Source organism: Falco peregrinus, unplaced genomic scaffold (genome assembly GCF_023634155.1).
Source record: "Falco peregrinus isolate bFalPer1 unplaced genomic scaffold, bFalPer1.pri scaffold_29, whole genome shotgun sequence".
NCBI lineage: Eukaryota > Metazoa > Chordata > Aves > Falconiformes > Falconidae > Falco > Falco peregrinus.
In genome coordinates, this window is record NW_026599598.1 from 914968 (window position 1) to 927457 (window position 12490).

The 12490-nt window shown below is 44.6% G+C and overlaps 1 pseudogene; it reads right to left on the reverse strand.

Moving 5' to 3' along the window:
* Positions 1–1545: 1545 nt before the first annotated feature.
* The window catches only part of LOC129783321 (ankyrin repeat domain-containing protein 26-like), a 52790-nt pseudogene continuing 41845 nt past the window's right edge, over positions 1546–12490 (reverse strand).

Genomic DNA, 12490 nt, shown 5'->3' on the forward strand with positions numbered 1-12490 from the left:
GTGTGGCGAGGGGTACCTCTGAGGTAAAGGCAGGATGAAAACAGGACACAGGTGGTCAGCATGCTTACAGGATAGATACCAGAGTTAGGTTCCCTCTGCAGAGCATCAGCGGAACAGAGTGGCAGCGATCAGCAATGAATTATAAGCAAACGCCTGGATGTTTCAGAAGTCAGGACTCACTGGGAAGACATACTAGTGCTGCAGCAGCACTACTCAACCACTACTCTGCCACTGAGAAACTGAAAAACTCGTGTTTTGTAGCCACCATTCAACATGGTATTTTCAAGACAGCAAAACCTGGGAAACTCCTGACACATTTGCTCATGAGGAAAAAGCAACTGGCATAATAAGATTTTCTGGAACAGGATTGTTTATTCCATACAACTGATTGCAAAGATCTGCAACCTGCTTGGAGCTACTGACCCCAAAGGGTTTCTAATGTACCTGAGCAAAGAAATCAAGAAACACGCTTGCTTTCTCCTTTGGAAAGAGATCAGGAAGCTCCTGAACCTGAACTTGACTGTTAGGGCACAAGCCAGAGAAAGCCTTGCTAAAGCCAAGGTAAGCAGCACGCACTGCTCTTCCTCTGTCCACTCAGTTACTCACACATCGCTAGAAAGGTACCAGGTTAGTGCGGCATGATTTCACCCTGTGCAAACCCATGCTGACTCCTCCCTACCAACTTCTTGTCCCCAGTCTTCGGAAACGGCTTCCAGAGTACGTGCTCCGCCACCTTCCCAGGCAGCACGGTGAGGCTGCAGTTCCCAGCTCCTCGGGCTTGCCCTTCTTGAAGATGGGACAGACATTCCCTGTCTTCCAGGCCTCAGAGCCTCCCCTAAGTGCCATGCCCTCTCCTGCTTCATCAGGAGTGTCCCCACAGTGACACCGGGGACGGACTTTCGAGCGCAGGAATTGCCTGGCCTTCTCTGTACCGCCCTCACGCCTCATCATAACTGCTACCAATGCCGGTTATGGCAGATGCCAACACCGAATTTCTGTTCTGCTGCTCCACCAGCCAAGAGCTCTCCCCTCTCACTAAGAGCTGGCAGCAGAGAGCGGTGAAGAAACTTGAGCACAGGTCACGTCTGAGTTTATCACAGTGACTGACAACACAACGTGAACGTCAACATGTTCTGTCCCTGCTTCCTCTGTGGAGACACACTAGAAAGTGGCAAAAGCTGAACTTCTCTTTGACCACTCTGGTGCAGGCTGGAGAAATTTTGTTACGCCTTTTCCCTTTGCAGCTACAAATTGGCTGGCTCCCCATGGGATCAAAACCTGTGGGATTTCCCAGCCAGCAGAAGCCCACCTGCTACCTTCTGCCCAAACCACAAGGAGGATTGCTCTAAAATACAGGAAAAGTCTGGGAACTGATCATGAGCAATACCACAACATACAGCATGCTGGCCTTTTGCCTGGCCTCCAGGACAGGCTGAAGGTGCAGCGGCGAACAGAGCTGAAAGGAGCAGAGCGCTCTGGAGAGCTGTACGGTTAGGGAAAGGGGTAGAAAGCGATGTCAAGAAGGGGAACGATAAAACAAAGACATATACTAGATGACAAAGTTTATTAAATTTCAAGTTGAAACAGAATATCTGAATTAAATACAGTGCATTAACTTCACAAATATGTATTCATATAAAAAGGAACAGCGTCACAGCAACATTCATTGCTTTCCTCACTGCCTGTTAACCCAAGTCCTTGAATTAGTGGGTAAAACCCCCAATTTTTTCCAGTCTTAATTGATCTCGGAACAACCATTCTTCCTTTCCCAGAACTGGGACTTTGTTCTATCATCTTCTGATCACTACTGACTTCTGTGGACAGGAAATGACAACGCAGATCTTCAGTAACAGGTAACTCCCTGAAATAAGTAAACCTGCTTCTTTTATTGACACAAATGTCCCAGAACACTGGCTACCATCTGGGCTACAGCCACCACATCATCAGCTGCTAGCAGCAACAAAAAGATTGGCTGCCCTATCATACAAGGTTTGGAAAGTACTGAGGAGACTGGAAGTTAGTATTTTAACATTCATTTTTCCCGCACATGAAGTGTTTCAGGTACAGCGCAGCTGCTGATGTAGTAACTGGGAATGTCTACAGCTGCAGCGGCCTTTAACACAAACCCCAAGATGAATACCGTGAGGGGCCACGGGCACAAACGGAAACACAGAGGGCTGGGGCTGAACGTCAGGAAATGCCTCTTTCCGATCAGGGTGACTGGGCACTGGCACAGGCTGCCCATGGAGGCTCCATCCTGGGAGATACTCAAAAGCCAGCATGGTCCTGGGCAACCAGCTCTGGGCGGCCTTCCCTGAGCAGGGGAGCTAGAACGGATGACCTCCAGAGGTCCCTTCCAACCTCACCCGTTCCGTGGTCCTGTGATCCAAAACAAACATACCAAACCCACCACGTAACTCTCTTGGCACTGCTACACACTCACAGTAATGTTAAACCTAAGGCGCATAAGGTGACAGCAATGTGAAGTGCCCCGTCCTCCAGCATGACCACTGGTAAAGATTTCACTTTATCGGCAGAAGCAGTCACGGCATCTGGACTGAAGCAGCAGGCTCAAATCACATCAAATGATGTCCTAAGCATTAAAGTAACACTGGAAACATTAAAAACACACAGGGTGAAAGGATTAAGCAGAACAAAGGGAATGCTTTTGTTAAAACACAGAACATCAGTGGAGAAAAAATAATGCTTCTACGTTGATAAGAAACATTTTGACAATCCTGTCAAGCTCAAGAATCAAGGTGAGTCATTCTGCTAGTCCGACAAAAACAGGTGTGCTTCTTATGGCGAGTGCAAAATAAAACACCTATGCATCAATAAGCCAACAGGCAAGTGCAATGTGCTTGACATCCATTTGATAGAATTCACATTCGGACTGCAATAAACACATTTGCACATCTGAACTGTGGGAGGAGAAACTATAGACGCACTATGTAAACAAAATCCTTTCCGGAGCTTTTTCCCCAGCATTTTGTTCAAATCAGGTAATTTTTGGTTAAAACATCACGGTACTCCTGTACTGCCCTGCAAAGGGGATCCTGGTCAACGTGGATACTTTTTGAAGATCCGTCAGAAAATACCACGGGAGAAGCTCCAGCAGATCCAGCTTCAAGTTCAGCAGTGGCTAGGGAGAAGAGAAACAAGATTCCCGTGTTGCTTTTACCCTAGACAGGGCCAAATCAGTCACTATAAAAACATTATGGATAACTGGAGAGACTACAGTCCAGAAAGAGATTTAAAAACTTCCAAGGGATCGTAACAATCAAAGGGCTAGGCACAAAGGGAGAAACAATCTTTTTCCACATTTGCCTACCAGTCAACAGTATTTCTAAAGCCAGCGAAAGAAATTCTATAGGCTACACATTGAACATCTTCAGGGAATCCACAAATGACTCCTGCTTACACCAGTGCTAAACTGAGCCCCCCTGCAGACCTCTCGAACCTCCAGCATCTGTTTTCCTTGAATGTTCAAAGCAGTGATTTATTGGAACTCTGCTCCTAAAAACCAGCTTCTGCCTTCTCTGTGACAAACTTAAAAAGAATCCGCCGGTGAAAACGCAAACGCCTTTGCAATGCAGTCAGGCCAGGACAAGTCTCCTAGCCTGGCACTTTCTTTGAGGGGCGTCTTTGTAACTCACCCTGGCAAAACCCTCTTTCCTCCACAAAAACACATACTCACTGAACGCAAGCCCACCTTTACTGTTCTTCTCCAGCCACGTTTTTCAGACAAGGTCCTGAAACCAAGCGCACTCTATGACACCTAGCAGACGCACAGTCAGGTTCAAAATGCACACGGATGAAATGCAACGGCTTTGTGTCCATTCGGACACATGGAACGAGCTGTGAAGCTACAGCTGAACACTCTCTGTATTACCAAAAGCATGCAGGAACAGAAGGAAATTCTCGCAGGGGCTACCTGCTTTGAAATAGCACCAGTCACTGCAAAGCAAAGCAGTGACTCTGGAGGAACGACTACCCTGAAATAGGTGGAATTCCTCTTTGGACACCTGGCTTCATCATGCTATGTGTTAAAAGCATTCAACTCATCTTATGTTTGCCTAAGTGCTACTAAATAATTTTTTCCTAAAGAAAGGGTATCTTTCATCACTGATTCTATTTTCCTTGCTTATTCAAAAAAAGACTGCAACATCTAAGCTACAAATACAAGCAATGAATAAGAAACAGCAAAAATCAAGGTCCAACAGCAGAGAATGTGCACGGTATGATTTAGTGCGGAATGCAACTGATGCACATGGAAGAAGCAGTGATGGCTGAAGTCTATAAACATCTTCTCTCAGGGCTTCTTTTACGTTTGATGCTTGTGCTCAAGGATTCACTCTAGAAAAACGTGACTTCAGCTTAAGCCAAGAGCCACCCGTGTAGAGGAAGTGGGTTAGTTTTCTCTGCACTTGTCTTTTTCAGGCAACTGCATAACATTCTACACAATCTTTTGGTAAGCAGGAAGTTTTCACATTCAAGTCTAAACTGGAAAGCTAGCAGAAAAACCTCCCTGTGCTTAGCACAGGAACTTGACAGCTTTCAAGCCATTATGTTCAAGAGTTAGGAACACTCCTCTTTTTCCTTAAAAATGCCCCTAACATAGTGACACATTACCTTGTTTAAGTTCTTTAGCGATTCTTTCATCTAGTTCCTGCCGTACCTAGAATTATACAGAAAATATAGTTAATATTTTAACAGTTACGTTTTTCTAACGTTAAACTTCTAAAACATTCTTAAAACCCACACATAATGAGAGAAAACCTAAAAATATAATTCCAAATAGACACATCTTGGTTTGGGGTTTGATTTCTACTGAAGAGAAACTTTTGGTCAGTCGGGCTGCAGCTGCCTCATTGCTCAGCAACGTTAACAAAACAATTTGTAACTCGCCAGCTGGATTATTACTGGGCATTTAACAAAATACACAGGAAGAAAGCAAGAAAGCCTAGCGCAGTTATTGCGGTGAAGGTATGGCTGAAGTTTATCATCAAACACACGAACAGAATGTCAGCTACACGCCGAGATATGTACAGATGCCACCCACAGGGACAAATCAGCCAGTTGAGGCTGGCTTCTGCAACTTCACAGAGAGAAGGGCTGCACCAGCAGCTGCTGCAGGATTGACATACACCATTTGTATAGAAAAAAGCGTGTGCCAATATTCTTCTTTTCTCCACCTTAAGATGGGAAATTGAAAGAGCTCCTACAGATGATGCCAAAACTTTTATTGTTATTGCAAATACCATGACACACATTTATAAAAATATAAAAGCACACACAATTTTTTCTTGCAAACTGTGTACTAAGACAGACAACCGCAGCTACAGCTTCTACGCAGCGAGTGCTGTGGGGTTTATTATGTAGCTGGAATCAGCCTGGATCACTGCAAAGGAGCACTTACGCCTCTTCTCCCCTAGAAAGTGGGTATTGTTACCAATTAAGTTATTCTCACTTATGATTCTGCCTTCAGAAGCCTTCACAAGAAGGAATCACATCTCTTAAATTAAGAGTCACAGTCCAAGCGCTATATGCTGTTGTTTACATTTGATGATACTTGCTACTCCTACATTTTTCCCATCAAATTTGTGACACACAGGAGTGAATTTCCAAACGGATACCATACAGCTTCCAGGGCTACGATGGCCATGAAGATGCTGCAGGGCTTGGACCTTGTGAGCTCTATGGAGAGGCTGAGAGCTGCAACTGTTTCTTTACTGGAGAACAGGAAAGCTCAGGGGGACCTTATCTATGTGTATAAATACCTGGTGGGGGGAGTACAGAAGATGGAGCCAGACTCTTCTCAGCGGTGCCAAGCAAAAGAACGGGAGGAGAATAGGCACAAATCCAGATAGAGGATATTTTAACATAAGGATTTTTATAATTATTATTTCTTAAAAAATTGTAAGCATGGACAGCCACTGGAACAAGTTGCCCGGAAAAGGTTGTGGCGTGTCCATCCTTGGAGATGTATAACACCTGGCTGGACAGAACAGTGAGAAACCTGCTACGGCTGACCCTGCTTTGAGCAGGGGTGACGCTGGACTAGATCATCGCTAGAGGCCCCTTCCCCTCACTCCTTCTGCGACTCTCTTGATTTTAGTACTGAATTCCTGGGGGAAGAACCATTTATTTTATGAAATGAGCAGACCCACCTAGCAGCGTAACAACAACAAGAAGAACGGAAACACTGCACAGGGTACTCAACAGGACACAGAGAGCAAGAGCCTCAGGAAGGAAACCACTCTGCTGACCCTCACAAGAGGAGCAGTAACAGGCAGTAACTGCAAGGGTCAAAGGAGCGGGGCTGTAAACCAGCGAAGCGGAGGGAAGGGCTCTCTCTCCAGGAACACAGGGAAAGCTGGGACCAAATTCACCGGATCCTGCAGGAGAAGCACCCCTCCGCGATACTTCATTGAAATACTCTGTGCCAACAGAGCCGCATGAACAATGGAAAAGGACCCCCCAAATCTCTAATTGTTTTCCAGCAGGTACAAGCAGAAGCAAAATCCCGGACGAGACACAGGTAACAGAGAAAAGCAGGAAAACTAATGCCTAGACCAAAATACGGCCCAAACCCAGGACCAATCCCAAGCAAATAAGTAGCAGTTGAGGTGTTAGAAGAAACCACTTTCCCTCGTTTCTGGAGTCTTCACAATGACTAAAAGGTCCACAGGACCCTCCGCAACATGTACGAATCAATCAAGAGAAGAAAAAGATCTTGTTTTCCTCTTATTCATTCCATCAACGTCTTTGTGATTCTCATCCGTGTCTGAGGGAAGAGAAACAGGCGGAAATAAAGCCAACACGCTGATTTCTGACAAGGGAATGAATGAAGAGCCAGGCAAAATACACCTCCGAGGACCTTAACTTGCCTCCACTTTTCTCCTTCTCCCCAAACCCCTGGGAAAGGCATCACAGCTGAGTGTCCCAAACCTCCTGAGCAGGTACTTCTCACCTCACTGCACACCTCTTCAGGCGGTAACACACCAGGTGTTCATTTGCAGCAGGCACCTTCTCAACAGTTCTTTTTCAGAAAGTGGTGTTGACTTACTACTTAGCCACACAGGCTGCTTTAGTGCAGAGTAAGCTGGATCCTGTAAGACTCCGTGAGATGATGCTCAACTTCAGAACAGTACTGGTACTCCAGACACAACTGTTGTGACCACCAAGAACTTTCTGAATACCAGAACTGGCAAGGAGGGTAAACCAGCCTACTCCCAGAGCTCAAAGAAGTTCCATTGTAACAGATTAAATCCATAGACTATCATCTCACAGATGGTTAACTACCACAGAAGCCACTGCATTACAAACACATAAAGCAGAGAAGTCCCCTGCAGCAGTCATTCTTTCCCTTGGACAAACTAAAGTTCAAAATATGCGCAGTGTTAGGAAAATGTGAATACATCAGTAAGTTTTAATCAAAACCTAAGAGCATAAATAGACAACATTTCCAGTATAAAAAAATACCACCCAATATTAAACAATGCTGGCTGCAAACCCTGCCATGTATCTGGCTGCAGAGAAGAGAGAGACGGGCAGGTTTTTGATGAAGGAGCTGAAGAAGAAAGAAAAATGGCCTTAAGTTCACAGGTCTTCAGCGAGAAACAAGAACGTGGCCTACATGTAAATGAAGAAAGTAAAAAAGCTAACAACAAAGACTGCTACAAGAGTGCAGAAAGCCAAATCAGAAACGGAACAGAAATTGAAAGATGAAGTAGGAAGCAGACATTTCCCTTCCCACATTAAACTGGTTTCATTTACCCACTGATTCACCCTGGTTGCAGAGTTCACTGCTCTTGTCTGTCAAGACACCCATGTTCATTTTCACCAGCCTTTGGCACAGCTCTTAGGATTTAAGCTTGACATTTGTTAAACCTAACAACAGGACTCCAGTCCCAAAACCTCCTTGCAGCACTTGCAGGAGACGTTCCTTGCCTTAGGACTAAGGGAGCAGGTCTGAAATACTGAATTGCTAGTTGCTACGGTCACTGTCTAATGACATGCACAGAATTTGTCAAGTACTTGTAATTTATTCCACATCACTGAAGCTCTAATAAAAATAAAAACCACCAAAAAAACCTGAAGACATTTGCATGGGATTGGGATTCTGCTGGTTAATAAGCTTGTGCCAATATGAACTTTTTGGTATTTTTAAAGATCCTTTTGCACTTCAAGGTGATTCTTTTCTGTCGCGTATATATTTGATAAAGGGGAAGGGGCTATACTGTAATGGAACACATTTCTTTATGCTTTTTTAAGAATAACATGCTCGGTTTTTGCTGAACTTGCGACATGACCATCTTCAACATGTACGGCTCTATGTGTAATCACTGATAGTCATGCCTCATGTTTAGGAAAACGGTGCAATCTTTCAAGCCTTTGAACACCAAATTCCTTAGCAAAGTCTAAAGAAGAAACTGTGTCCACTTGCTAGTGGAGCACTCCTTCCTCTTGTCAGCATCATTTACCAGTGTTTCTTCCAGCAGCTGCAGGACCAATGAACACCATCATTCTGAATAATAGCAGTGTGAACTATTTTCACCTCTTTGCCCCTGAAGCTATTTCAAAGCTTCTGCACAAACGAAATGTACACAAACATCTTCCTCTTCAGAATGGCTGGCATGTTCCCTACTTCCAATAGCCCTTCTCACCTTGAGGAAGCTACTACAAGGAACACCAAATCTGCAGAGAGCTTTGACTAAAAAAAGCGGTGCAAAAGGACTGCCTGAGGCACACTGCAATTTCAGCTTCTTAACTCCCTGTCATCTACAGCTTCAGTGGCAGAAGCATTTGTCATCTCCAGCCAAGGCAGCACTGCGCATCCTGAATTTAAAGGCAAGGCAAATTCTGTAGAAGGGAACCAGGTTAGTGGGAAAACAAAGCTGAGGCATAACTGAAGTAAACAGTGAAGTGAAGAAAAGGCTTGGAGTCTAGAGAAATTCTTCTGCTTTGAAACAGTCTGGTGAACAGACAGAATACTAGGCAGCACAACCAGCAAAGCATTTCAAAGTAGACTAACACTATAATCTCTGATTTCTTCCCTCATGCTCCAACTTGCCTCCTGAATGGCACGGGACCCCTGTGGAAATGACTGCACAGACTGTGCATCTGGTGATTTTGCATTTGGAAACTGATTGAGATTTGCCACCCATTATTGTATGCAGAGGGATACATGCAGTTTTTCCCCTTTTGTTACTTCCTGACTTCAAAGTCTTACGTTCCAATTCAATCCTCTTTTCTCAGATGCATGCTATGCACGTGACATACTGCACCCGACTGAGAAAAATTAAGCCCGCAGCTCTAAGCGAAATACTCACTTAGATGCACGCCCTCCAGCAACTACTGCACCTCTGAGAACTCAGTTCCTTTCTTCTGAAGGACTCCAGAGAAGATCAGGTTTTAAGACTTCCCTGAATACACTGAACGTCAGGTGACTTGAGGCTACAAGCAGCGCCACTACAATTAGTCTCAGTCGTTCCCTAACTGGTGATTACAGGAAGAAATATCATAAAGAGATGTGCAGCTGGATTTAGTAACAGGGAGGTTATTCTTTTTTTCCTGTTTCTTCTTCAAAAAAAGAAACCACAACTGTTAAACCCTTTTCTTTTAAACTAGGACAGCTTTTTTCCTAGAAGCGGGATGGTTTCCTCCTTTGCCTTTTTCTTCTTGTAACATCTCGCTCCCATCTCTCTCTCATTTTCCCCTGCCCTCACTTGCTCCCTGCTCCCTGTCCCTCTAGTTCCCTTGTCCTGGCTTTCTCCTTACTTCAGTTTTGCAGTGGATCCCTGAATTTTGCCTCCTTTCTGCTGCTTGCGTGCAGAATAATCCCTGCAGATGGTACAGTACTAATTGCCTCCCATGTTCTTTATGCAGCGTTATGTCCACCCCTCTGACACAAAAAACACATTCGCAACGATACAGAAAAGTTCATCTCTAACTGCCGCTGCTACGCACTACCTACACACCGCTTTGTCCATTTTTGTTTTGTTGTTTGGTTTGGTTTTTTCTTTTTCTTAAACCAGGCACAGTATGCAGACACGCTATTTAAATGGATTCTTTCCAGTGTAGGTGGGACCAGCGAACCGAGACAGACTTAAAAGTGAGCGAATGCTTCTCACATCCATTCAACAACAGAATATGCGAGGGACAGACACTGACTGAACAGGCAAGCTTGCCCATGCCTCAGTCCTATGCTAGGTGGGAAACTGATTACAACGACTGACATCTGGTTTCCAACTCTCATGATATCACGTTTACCATTCTGTGAGGGATGTGCTAGCATGCTGACTGCTAATTACAGGGCATACTTTGACCAGAGGTACGCAGAGGTTGCAGCTTTTGTACAAAATCAGAAAGCTCTGTAGACTTCCTGAGGAGCAGTTACATATAACACCACATAGCAGGACCCCCAAAAACAAATGCCTCCTATGCACAGCATACGTCCCGCACTCCAGTGAGAAGTTACGTGTCCTGTTCATGCCATCCTACTTTTGAAGCATCCCTTTGTTGGTATTGCACTAAAACAAGTTCCGGTGAAGAAACTGCTAAAATGAAGATCAGGGAAGAAGGAAAAGGTGTCTCAAACAAAGATGTCTGATGGGATTTTGCACTCATCATGAAGTTAGCTGTTTTAAAAAAGGTCATCCACAGAATGGCTTGGGTTGGAAGGGACCGTAAAGATCATCCAGTTCCAGCCCCCCTGCCATGGGCAGGGACACCTTCCACTAGACCGGGTTGCTCCAAGCGCCACCCAGCCTGGCCTTGAGCACTGCCAGGGATGGGGCATCGGCACTAAATTTTACTGAAGAGCTTATTGGGCAGCTTCCTATGCCACAGTATTCTTTATCACAGTTTCTCTTGCAAAAGAATGCTGTTACACAGTCCATCATTTAGATCTCAGTATTTTTTGGTCTTTGAGCACTTCTGGAAATTTGTATAACCCTGATGACCAAAAGTCTTCGTTTCTACCACCTAGTTGTGTACTGTTTTGATGAGCAATTTGGTTTGGCATATTAGAGCATATGGTTTGGAACTAGAAATGGATTCTAACTTTAGACTGAAAAGCACAACCTTGCTTACAGATACTCTTCAACACTAGTTGAGAACAGTATTTAAAAACGCTTACCTTAGCCACATAGGCTTCAACTCTGTTTCTGGATGGTAACGTATTCCCGGTCGGGGTTAGGAAGCTTCCTCCTAGATTTAGACTTCTATTCAGTGCCGGATTGTTGCTAATATGTCCCAGTTCAGTTGAATACAGAACTGGACCACTGACAGCGCTGCTTGCAATTAAAGGTTTGCTTCTATGGCACTCCTGAAGGAGCTCAGCGTTGGCTTCTGCTAGTCTCTCATTAGCTCTGAAACATTCAGAAGCATACAAAGAATTATCTTTGGTAATAACACTTCCACAAAGTTACCCTCCAGGTCTTTGACTATTATCTGACTTCGGAAAGTGGAAGGGATTAAGAGAGTCCAAAAAAATCTCCATAACTGGATCTGGGGGTTTTCTGGAGAGCCTATTTCTAAGTAGTCACTCTACCTGCAAGAAGCAGCAAGAGTTAACCAATACTTTGGACTTCTCAGCATTAAGGCCTCAAAGCAGTCTGTGCACACCGTGGGTTTACATAGCTTTTTCTGAAAGGTACATCACCTGCGTAAGAACTCTGGGCTACCCTTCCCTTCCCAAAGAAAGCTGAAACCTATGACATGCGGCTAAAATGGAAGCCAAAAGATTTTTGTTGTTCTTCTTCATAGCACCAAATGCCGTTCTCTGAAGGGCCTATCCTTATTCAAGCAGTAAAGGACGTGACATTCTCTTTTCTGCCATACTTAGAAGAAGCAGCGCAGATTAGAGACTGGCAAAAAGGCTGCCTGTTAAAACAAACTCAACTTCAAAAATATCCTATTAACGCCCATGATCGGTGGCGTTACTGCTGGAACACTGAAGAGAAGCGAAGATAGTTCCAATGAACAGGGGGGAGCCTTAAGGTACTTTCATCACAAATATGCTATCTTATGCATAATGCTGACCAGATGTAGAAAAGGTATTTAATGAAGGAAACTGCTTGAGGAAAAAGTAGTATCTTATTATCACCCCAAAAGAGCAGGGACTTACCTTTCCAGTTTTTTTGCTAGGCACCTTCCATTTTTAACTTCCTCCAGATACAGGTCTTTGTACTTTTCCACTTCTGCCTGTGCGGATTCTTTTTGAAAAGTACTGTCTCGCTGGGTATTTTTTATCCTGTCTAATTCACGTTCGAGGTCTCCAATTCTCTGTTCTAGCTGGCTTGTCAGCAAAGCGTGATGACTGGCTCTGATTTGTTCTAATCTGTCCTGGGAGGCTGCCTGCATCTGAAGTAGATACACACTTTCAACCACCGCAAAGAAAAAGGGAACTCTCCTCGCCAGTCAATTGCACGTACCCAGTTTCAAGGGCCCAGCTCTATTCAGCGAGGCAGCTGTGCCTCCTCAC